General features: G+C 47.1%; 1 pseudogene; it reads left to right on the forward strand.

The window, feature by feature from the left end:
• The first annotated feature begins 7,637 nt into the window (after positions 1-7,637).
• LOC149325750 (uncharacterized) lies at positions 7,638-9,194 on the forward strand (annotated as a pseudogene).
• The last annotated feature ends 1,867 nt before the right edge of the window (positions 9,195-11,061 follow it).

Below are 11,061 nucleotides of genomic sequence, written 5' to 3' on the forward strand. Positions count from 1 at the left end.
AAATTTGAAATTTTGCAATGGAACTGCAGAGGCTTCCGCCGCAAGCGGGCCCACTTGCAGCTCCACATCCAACAAGCACCGTCTGTTCCAACCCCAGACGTGATTGCATTGCAAGAAGCTAGCGGCAGGGCTACACTGCCAGGCTATAAAGCATATCTGCCACCTCATTATGATACTAGTAACGCAGCCGGCTCCTTCACAGCCACTCTGGTGCATAGAAATATCACCGCGCCGCCGCGGTGGCTCAGTGGCTATGGTGCTCGGCTGCTGACCCAAAAGACGCGGGTTCGATCCCGGCCGCGGCGGCTAGAATTTCTTTGGAGGAGAAATTCTAGAGGCCCGTGTACTGTGCGATGTCAGTGCACGTTAAAGAACCCCAGGTGGTCGAAATTTCCGGAGCCCTCCACTACGGCGTCTCTCATAGCCTTAGTCGCTTTGGGACGTTAAACCCCACAAAACCAAAACCAAACCAACCAAATATCACCGCAATTCAACATTTTATAAATGATTCGGAAGAAGATTACACCCTACTTGAAATAGTACCAAGGCAAAAAGGAGACTCAAATCTCTTCATCCTTAATGTATACAACCCGCCCAGAAACAAAGGCAATGGACTCCCACACTTGTTGATAAACACAGTAAAGTTGGCTGCTAGGGCTCAACTAATAATTGTGGGAGACTTCAACGCTCAACACCCAGCATGGGGATATACCAAAGCAACTCCGAAAGGGAACCTGCTCTGGCAAATCATACAGTCACTAGGGCTCACAACGCTAAACAACCCGAGCGACCACACACGCATGGGTAACAGTGTATGTGTAGACACATCTCCAGACTTATCCCTCTCTAAAAACGTCAAGGACGCAAAGTGGGTCAACACCGGGCAAAACCTTGGTAGTGATCACTTCATCCTTAGCATCACCTTCCCCACGACAAAACTTAAAAACAAAGCAAAAGAAATACGAACCACGGATTGGGACAAGTTCAGGCAACTTCGCGACAAAACAGCTCCAAAGGAGATCTCTAACCTTAGCGACTGGGTTATCTCCCTGAATGAGGATGTCAGCTCCACTAGCGTTGTGGTGCCAGTTGAGAAGGAGGAGCAGATTGCAGACTCAAAGCTGTTACACCTGTGGCAGGCACAAAAAGGCCTCCAAAAACGCTGGAAGAAGCAAAAACACAACAAGCGACTACGCAAAAAGATCGCTGAAATCGAGAGGCGAATCGAGGAACATACACTTACTCTCCAAACACAAGAATGGAACCAAATATGTGAAAGCGTCAATGGACAGCTCGGAAATAAGAAGACATGGCATCTTCTAAGACACCTGCTCGACCCAGAACAAACACGTCCCGTGCAACAAAGTCAACTGTACAGACTCATACATAAATATGAGGGTACAACTGAAGACCTAATCAAAGAGCTAGCAGAACGTTATCTAAACACGGATGATGGTACCACACAACCAGACTACCGGGGGACTCCTAATCCAAATTTAGACGCAGACATCACAGACGCAGAGGTCTGGTACGCAATTGGAAAACTGCGGACAACATCTGCGGCAGGACCAGACAAAGTAACAAATAAGACTCTCAGGAACTTAGACGCAATGCCGATCGCGGCGGTTACAGACCTTATGAACAAATACTGGCATGCAGGTAACATACCACCAGAGTGGAAACACGCGAAAATCACTTTTATTCCTAAAGCGGGTAAGAAACTCAGCACTGAGAATCTACGCCCAATTTCATTAACATCATGCCTAGGCAAACTCATGGAGCATGTCATCCTCAATAGGCTCCAAAACTATGCGGAGGACATGGCCCTCCTACCTGAAACAATGTTAGGATTCAGGGCCCAACTATCTACCCAGGACATACTCTTGCAGCTTAACAAGGACATAATTGAAGCTGACGAGGGAACAGGAACGAAAGCAATATTGGGTTTAGACCTTGTTAAAGCTTTCGACAACGTCACCCACAAAGCCATTTTGACAAGCTTGTCAGAAATCAACCCCGGAGAAAGGACGTACAACTACATCCGATCCTTCCTCACTAACAGAACAGCAGTGATAACGGTCGGAACAATAGAGTCTGCCCCAATCACACTAGGAAGTAAAGGAACGCCACAGGGCTCCGTCCTGTCCCCTTTCCTTTTTAACCTCTCCCTCATCAAAATTCCCCCCAAACTGGCACAAATACCAGACCTACATCACACGTTCTATGCAGATGACATCACACTTTGGGTAACCAAAGGATGCGAAGGCTACATAGAAGACACACTCCAAGCAGCAGTGGACATCATTGAGGCATGCGCATGGGAATCCGGCCTTACTTGTTCTGAGCAAAAATCTGAACTCTTCGTGATCCGTCGTGAACAAAGAGGTAGGCGTACCACGACATCCCCCCCGCAAATAAACGTCTATGTTAATGGACGATCTGTCAAAGAGGTACAGACCATGAGAATACTGGGGTTGTATTTACAAACAAATGGAAAGAATACTGACACACTCACTAAGCTAAAACGCACGGTAGAAGCGACGGCGCGATTAATCCGCCGCATAGCTAACCGCAGACAAGGGGTGAGGGAAAGAGATTTATGCCGCCTAGTGCAGGCCTTTGCGCTAAGCAGGATACTCTATGCCACCCCTTATCTCAAATTTTCGAAAGCAGAAAAGGACAAATTGGATAGCATGATACGGCAGGCCTATAAGGCTGCGTTAGGACTCCCACTAAATGCCTCAACCGAAAGGCTTATGAGGTTAGGAATACATAACACCCACAATGAACTGAAAGAAGCCCATTTAATGGCTCAAACAGCGCGATTAGCCAATTCCAGAACTGGAAGGAGTATTCTTACCAGGCTCGGAATTAACTTTCAACCTACGAATAACGATGCTAAAGTAGACTTACCCCGCGACTATAGGACGGCCCTACTAATCAAACCACTCCCCAAAAACATGCACCCCTTACACCATGAGGGTAGAAGACAAGCACGAGCCAAAGCCTTACATAAGAAATACAGACAGTGCGCTGCAACACTTTATGTAGATGCGGCAGAATACAAAAATACCAATGCCTTTGCAATTGTGGTTGTGAACGAGAATGGTGACCACATCGTCTCGGCGACAATCAAAACGAAATCCTCTGAAACGGCAGAAGAGGCGGCTATAGCCCTCGCCCTAGCACATACCCAAGGGAGCATCATCCTCAGCGATTGCAAAATGGGTATCAATAATTTCGCTAAAGGGCGAATTACAAACACCTCCCTTAGAATCCTTAACGCAACCAAATTCTCACCAAATTATTCCGAATTGATATGGGTCCCAGCCCATTCGGGGAATCCGGGGAACGAGGCAGCCCACAATAAAGCCCGAGGTTTCGTCGACCGGGCAGTGGATGAGTCTGGCTCCCTGAATTTCACGAAGGACTCAATGATCACATATCATGATCTCACCAATCATTTTAAATTAGAGAGGAGAATTTTCCCCCCTCCAGACAAAAGACTTACTAAAGAACAAGAGGTTACGTGGCGTCGTCTACAGACGAGATCGATACGCACCCCATCACTCCTCGCGCACATTTATCCAGATCTTTACAACCCAAACTGCAAACACTGTGGCCAACGTGCTACCTACGATCACATCCTGTGGGACTGCAAAATAGAGCCACCTCCGGGTGATCTAGTTACAGCTCCTCTCGAGCGGTGGGAGACAGTGCTGGCTAGCTCTGACCCCAGAATGCAAGTTTTGGCGGTGGAGTGGGCTGACAAAGTCGTCGAGGGCTATGTACTCTCGACCACTTAACGCGACCTCTTGCCAAGCTCTTCCCGGCGAATAAAATGTTTTACAATCAAATCAATCTCCAGACTGCCTACGTCACGCTAGTTGCCCGATTCTCCTTTTGCCGGCGGGCGCCTTCACGACGGGGGGGACGGGGCGAGTCAAAAATTTTGGACAAGTCGGAACAAGTCGCTAGTCCTTGCTTCCTCTGGTTAGGTTCGGTGCTGCGTTGCACTGCGTTGACATTCTTTTTGCGCTCTTTTCGTTTTTGGTGAAGTCGTATTTTACTTTCTTTGCGTTTGTGTGCGATCGTGAGTGTGTGTCTGTGTGCAGAATAGTTGCGGAAGCGTTGCGTGAAACAATCCTATGGCGTTGAGCATAAGCAAACGCCTCACTTTGTGCAACCACGGCCGGTCTCGACGCGCGCGTCGAGACCGGCCGTGATGCAACATGGGACGGTTTTTTGTTCCGGGATGCCGCGGCAATTACGACAATGGGCCCAAAGTGCGGGTTTTCTCTTTCCCCAAGAATGAAAGTCCTAGGCAATCCTGGATTAGGGTCAGGGACGCCGGAACAGGGGGGGAGGGGGCAGCGGGGACCAGAGCCCCCCCCCCCCCCAAGTATTCTCATGAGTGGGCTGAGCCCCTCCCCCCATCTGAATTCCTGCCTTGTGCAGATTTTTTTTTTTTGCTGTAACCTAGCTTACGACCTCCGCGTTCCCATGACGTCCCAGTAGGAAACTACGCGTTGAAGACACCCCCCAAGTCTCTGGAACAGGCATGAATTAAAGTGCTAGCCCTCCTTTTGGTTTTCATAGAAAAGCAGTTTTAACAATAAAAACACTCTGGCGCAGGTATCACTCTTAGCGCCACTTGCTCGCTAGTTTCATTCTGCGCTAAAATGCAATAAGGTAGTAGAATATCTCATGACCTTCATGTAGAAAACCCTTTATGTTCAATGCAAGGTTGCGGCACCAACTGCCTCCCTTCTTCAGGAGTGACTGGAATTCGCAGTTTGCGAAGGGAAGTTTTCCCGCAGTCCCAATCACCGTCGTCTTTGTGAGTCGGATGTGTCATCGCTAAGCGTGGCACACGAAAAGGGTCTTTGTCGTCGCGCAGTGGCTGATGGGCTGTACGGCTGTTCATTCTTCTGGTACCCGTTCAGCAATATGTGCAAAGTAACCGAACCAGCGCGCGCCGAGGCTACCTCGAGGCTACATTTCAGCGGCTTCCCTTGAGCTGAGGGGGTTGGTACGGTTGGTAGAGGTACGGAGGTGTGAAGGGAGAAATCATATTTGCTAGCGCTTAGTAAACAGTGTGTTTACTAAGCGCTAGCAAATATGATTTCAAACGCTTTCCAACTAGCCCAAGTTTCCGCCTTAATAAGTGTCATTTCTAGTACAATGGGCCCTTTCTTTCATCCTGTACTACCTCTGTTTGTTTACTAAGCGCTAGCAAATATGATTTCAAACGCTTTCCAACTAGCCCAAGTTTCCGCCTTAATAAGGGAGAAAGTTGGCGCGACGGTGCGGGTCAGTCTAATTTGTTCAGCAGAAACTTTTAAGAAAGTTTATTATGAGCAGAGTTCCTGTGTGAGGTAGCCCACTCCTGCCGTAACGGAAGCAAAGCCCGTTTCCTTGCATTTCCTGCCTAACCTCTACTGCGGCGCTACAGGAGGTTGACAGCGGTTCCCCCTCTCTAGGGGCCGTCTTGAAGTCGAATGGCGATATTCCAGAAGTTACTGTGAAGGGGAACCCGACTGTACAAAGAATGCGAGAGTGTCGTCTCGGAACGAGACCTTTTGGTTGGAAAACAAGCTTTGCAGAAAGCTTACAGATTTCCCCAAATGGTCCATTATTGTGCACGAGTTTGTGGCGTCGAGGAGACGTCGTGGAAAAGCACGTTCAGATGTCGGACTTTATATTAGGCACGTATTTGAGTATGCGATTATGTTCGCTCTTTTTTTTTTTTGCTTTTCCTGGCGGTCGGCGAGTCGGCGCTGCTGCACTGAGCTTTCCGTAACCCTCGGTGTTCTAGTTTTGCTTACCGAGCGTCCGCCCCATCACATCGCAGTTATGTGAGCAGCGATTGAAAACTAAGTGCATTTTTTAATTGATTCCAGCCTTACACGTAATGTCTGGCTCCCAAAAAAAGATAAACAGTTTCTTCTTACCAGCTCCAAAGCGTACATGCCTAAGAGAAGCATCTCATTATCCCGACTGCCATTTGTGTCAATGCATCCGTCCAACCACACTTTTTGCTCCTTCGCTTTTCCCGGTCGCTACCAGACGGCGCTACTTCTGCAGATATTAGTCCAGCCCGTCCCGACTGCACGAACGCCGTTGATGCTCAACCATTCGGCGATGACTGTAGCCGTCATTCCGAGCTGCCCCTACCATTCGCAGACTGCTCCGCGGGAAAGTATTTTCAGTGTTTGCAACCAAAAGAAAAGCCGCCTCTTTTATGCTAATGATAACGCATTGTTATGTATTGATTCGGGAAAATGCTGATGAAACTTGATTTCGCTTGTTAAAAACCATTCACTGAGAATACGAGAAGGAGCCCGTTGTGAAAAGCAAAATGTGACCATACGTCTTTGATTAAATGTGTAGAAGCTCCAACACCGGAGCCTTCACGCCGAACAGCAGGAGGTACCAGCTTTGATGAAGCAAGCAATGTGAATTCGTCAATTGCCTTCACGAATTCAATAACCAGATCGAGGGAGGACGAGTCAGCGCTGTACGCATGTCGGTCACTTCCAGCCGAAACGTACAAGTTCCCCAGAAACCGATGCGGTAGATAGTGCCAATGTGATTGGTTTGTGCGATTTCCTTGGCTTTTTTATGAAAGCAAGAGCGACGCAGTCTTGTGTCACGAGTGCCGTCGACATTTCCATGAAAGAGGAGACAGTGCTGCATGTATGGAACCAGCTTGTGTTAAGGCTGGTTTAAACAATTCGAAAAAAGTTATCGAGAAGTTCCAGTCACATGAAAAGAGCAAATTTCACTTGGCCTCCGTGAGCCGAAACTTGTCATGCCAGGCAAGCATTCCTGTTTTGCGTCTCCTTTCGCAGCAATACAACAAACAGCGGGAGGAGGCCAAGGCAGCACTTCGTGTCATAATTAGCTCTGTGCGCTACCTTTGCCGCACAGGTCAAGCTCTTCGAGGACGAGGTAAATGTGATGGAAATTTGGTCGATTTGCTCGACGAGAGATCGGAGGATGTCCCGGTCCGTAAGACGCGGATGACTAAGAGAAATAAATGGGTGAGCGGTGACGTGCAGAATGAGCTTATAGAGATTATGGCCCATAGTGTGCAACGAGAAATTGTAGAGGACGTGAAGTCTAGTCCATTTTTTGGTATCATTGCTGATGGAAGAACCGATGTAAATGGTGACGAGCAGTTCACCTTTTGCCTGCGGTGGGTGCAGAGCGATAATCTCCAAGTTTGGGAAGAGTACTTCGGCCTGTATAACGCGCCTGACAGTAGATCTGAGACCCTGTACTCGGCCATCAAGGACATGATTTTGCGCTTTGGCCTAGACTTCCACTGTGTACGTGGCCACTGCTTTGATGGGGCGGCGAATATGTCCGTTCGTTTTTCGGGTGTGCAAAAAAGACTTCGTGACTGTGAGCCATGGTCATTGTATGTCCATTGCAGTAATCACTATTCAGATCTGGTACTGCAAGAGGCTATAGTCGGATACAACTTAAGTCTGCAGTGAAGCTCCTCCCACATTCAGCCTCCGCGCACAGAATTCCTCCACGACGAAAAAGTAGTCCGCTGGTGAAACGTTTCTTGTCACGTAAATAAAAAGCTTACCACTAGAAAAAGATTATGAGCTCTATAATTTTGACACCTGGATTGTTTGATATAGTCAAACATTAAAAAGCTCATTTCGCTTACTGCTGCGATTGGCCAGCGGAGTAATACAGAACGCCGCGGACCGCGGCCCAGTGTTAGCAGCTGCTGTTTTTTTAAGTTGTATCCTACTATAGCAGGAGTTGCGACATAATTGGGGACGCTCTTAGCACTGTTAAGGACGTTTCCAACGCATTCCTCAACTGCAAGAGCGCAGAAGTGTTTACGCTAACATGCGAGTCAGCTGTGGAGATTGGATCAAGGACAAATAACTTACCGCCGCTTTGCCCGACGCGATGGACCGTTAGAGTCAAGTCGATGCAGATTCGTTGAGAATTACGCCAGAGTCCAAGAGACACTCAAGGAGCTCTTGCAGACACCAGGTTCAGTGACCGAAAGCAGCAAGGCTATTTTTAGAGGTTACGATCGGCTTTTGCAGAAATTTGAAACCTTGTTGCGCTTGTCCTTGTCTTCCTTCTCTGTTCTTGTTCCTAGTCGCAGCGCTGGTGAAATTTGAAACCTTGTTAGGTGTCCACATTTCCGTAGCCTTCTTTGGGCCTTGTGAAGAACTTGCAATGGCTCTCCAGAGCTCAACATATTGCGGCGCAGGTGCAAAGAAGGCAGCACAGGCTCTCTGCGAGGCGATCTTCCAGTTGCGCTCTGAAACGATGTTTGAGAAGCTGTGGCAGCACACGAGCACAGCAGCAGCGCGCCAAGGCCTCAAGGAACTTCGTATGTCAAGGCCGACAAAACCTCCTGCGAGGTATGAGACGACTGATAGACCTGTCCAGCCAGTTGCACTTGACGTTAAGGCCGCGCTGCGCAAGGACTATTTCGCTGCCGCCGAACGAATCACAAGTGAAACAAAACAGCGTTGTGAGCAGCCGGGCATGGAACAGCTCGTAAAACTAGAAGACATATTAACCAGTGCCGCTGGAGGTAGTCAGTATACAGCAGATGAACTAGAGGCAGCTTTGGGAGTGCATGCAGTTGATTTTGACTTGTGCAGACTCTCGGCGCAGTTTATGCTATTACCAACTCTTCTAAACGGTGCTGATTCCATTACAACTCTGGACATTTTGTAGATACTACAAAGGCAATCGCAAAACATGCGCGAGTTGATGGATCAGGTCGTGAGGTATGTTCAGCTTCTGTTTTCCATACCAGCGTCTGTCGCTTCTGGGGAACGCTCTTTTAGCGCTCTGAGCAGAATAAAAAGGTATTTGCGCAACCGAACGACTCAAAAGGAATTATCGCATCTTTTGATTTTGCATATACACAAAGAAAGAACGGCACTCCTAAGTTGAGGCGACGTCGTCAGGGAGTTTGTGAGCAGAACAGCGGAGCAACCAGCAACCTTTGGTCCCGCCTGAGTACGCAGAAAGCGCAGCACTGTCCGAAATGTCTCCTGCTTGCGTGCACCATTGGTAACTGTATACACGTATTGTAGCGCGTTTGCTAGTACTGTGGTATTAAACTGTTGTTTTATGTTATGTTTTTGTTCATGCGCGAGTGCTTAAATATGTAAATTTGTCAAATGTCAATAAATATGTGCGCACTGAAAATTCATTTTGTAGTTTTTTTCTGGTTAATGCTTTATAATATTGTCATCGGACGCCGGTAGAACGTTCTCCCTGGGCAACACTTGTTGTTGGGCTAGTTGGTAATATATACTTCTGAAGGAACCAGCGCACAAAACACAACGGACAAGAAAAAGGCGGTACACGACGGACAGGAGCGCTGAACTTACAACTTTATTTCGGAAGTAAAGATGCAACGTATATATACAGCCATGTCAGGGGAGCGTACCACACAAGGAAAGCAAGAACAAGTGGAATCTACAAGGTCATGAAGAGACAAGCGGCACAAGCAAACCAAAGATCTTAACTAATATAACATGTTAAGGTGAGGAGTTTTAATGGAGGCAAGAAAAACAACAGGGAAAAAAAGAAGGGAAAAAACGCCAGACCTCGTGAAGATGAAAATTGATACTGATAACAAAAACCGATAAAAACAAAAAGCAATAAAAGCGATAAAAGCAATAAAGTTAACAGGCAATGGAAATGAAAAAGATAAGATGCCAACAAGTAACACGGCAAAAATACTAACAGCTAAAATTAAGAAAACATCGCGGAAAAACTAACAGCTAAAAGGTAAAACCCACAAAAACATAAGGTTAAGTCTTGTGTATCAAACAGCGGAATAAAGTTGGCGGGAAAAAAGACGGTTGCATAAGGTGGGAAGTTAAAATGTTAGTGCCTCGAATTTTGTGCCAGATAGGCGAGTTCTTTCTCAGATAGCGACACTGAAGGCTGGCTAATGCACTTTTCTTTTAACGACGCTATCGTGATTGCCTCAACTATTTCACGGGGCCTCGTGTTTCTGATTGTGGCTATTACCCGAGTTTTTCAAAAGTGTGGCAAACATCCTGTTTCTACATCTTTGCAATCCCGACAATGAATACCAATGTGACGACACTTTTGAACATTTGCGTTGTAATCATGTTCTTTTAGTCTTTCATTTAAACAACGCCCTGTCTGTCCAATATACTGCTTCCCACAGGACAGAGGGATGGAATAGACAACTGAATCGGTACACTGCACAAAATTCTTCTGGTGCCTGATATTGCATATACTCTCTTTTTTTTTATACGGGTTTCATTGACTTTTCTGCAAAGCTGGGAAAGTCGCTTTGGGGCACTAAAGACGACTTCAACTGCAACACGTTTCCCAATTTTCTTCATGTTGTGCGAAATGCGATGCAAGTAGGGCATAACAGAGACTTCCTTTCTATTGGCGTTGTCACTCGGGGCAGTCGAATCGGGTCGTTTTGATTTTTTAAGCATTCCTTCAGCGACTGAGGCTAAAAGCTTAGTGGGGTAGCCAGCATTCTCTAATCTAATTGTTTGCGCTAAAAAACTGCTCTCAATTTGGTGTTCACACGATCTCACCAGCGCATTTCTAAAGATTCCTTGAACTACATTCCTTTTAACCAACTTAGAGTGGGCTGAGTCAAAAGGAAGTACCGGCTTCGGCCCCTTGGCTCATTAGACCAGCATAGGTGATCACACTTGAAATGAAGGCCCAATTCTAAAAATCTCAAGGACCCATTATTTGGAAGTTCATGTGTAATGGTTAAAGGAGATAAGCATTCTAAGAAAATGGCCAATGTTTTCGAGACATCAACTTGGAAGGTATCCTGATTGCAATCTTTACTTCCGAAATAAAGTTGTAAGTTCAGCGCTCCTGTCCGTCGTGTACCGCCTTTTTCTTGTCCGTTGTGTTTTGTGCGCTGGTTCCTTCAGAAGTTCTCCCTGGCAGATAAGTACTTGGCGAGCACACTGGGCAGAGCGCAGCCGGCCGACCCTAGAACCGAGCAGAAGAGGACGAAGTCGACATAGGACGAAGACAGACGCAGGG

Source organism: Amblyomma mixtum, chromosome 10 (assembly GCF_055824585.1).
Source record: "Amblyomma mixtum isolate Tamu chromosome 10, ASM5582458v1, whole genome shotgun sequence".
NCBI classification, from domain to species: domain Eukaryota; kingdom Metazoa; phylum Arthropoda; class Arachnida; order Ixodida; family Ixodidae; genus Amblyomma; species Amblyomma mixtum.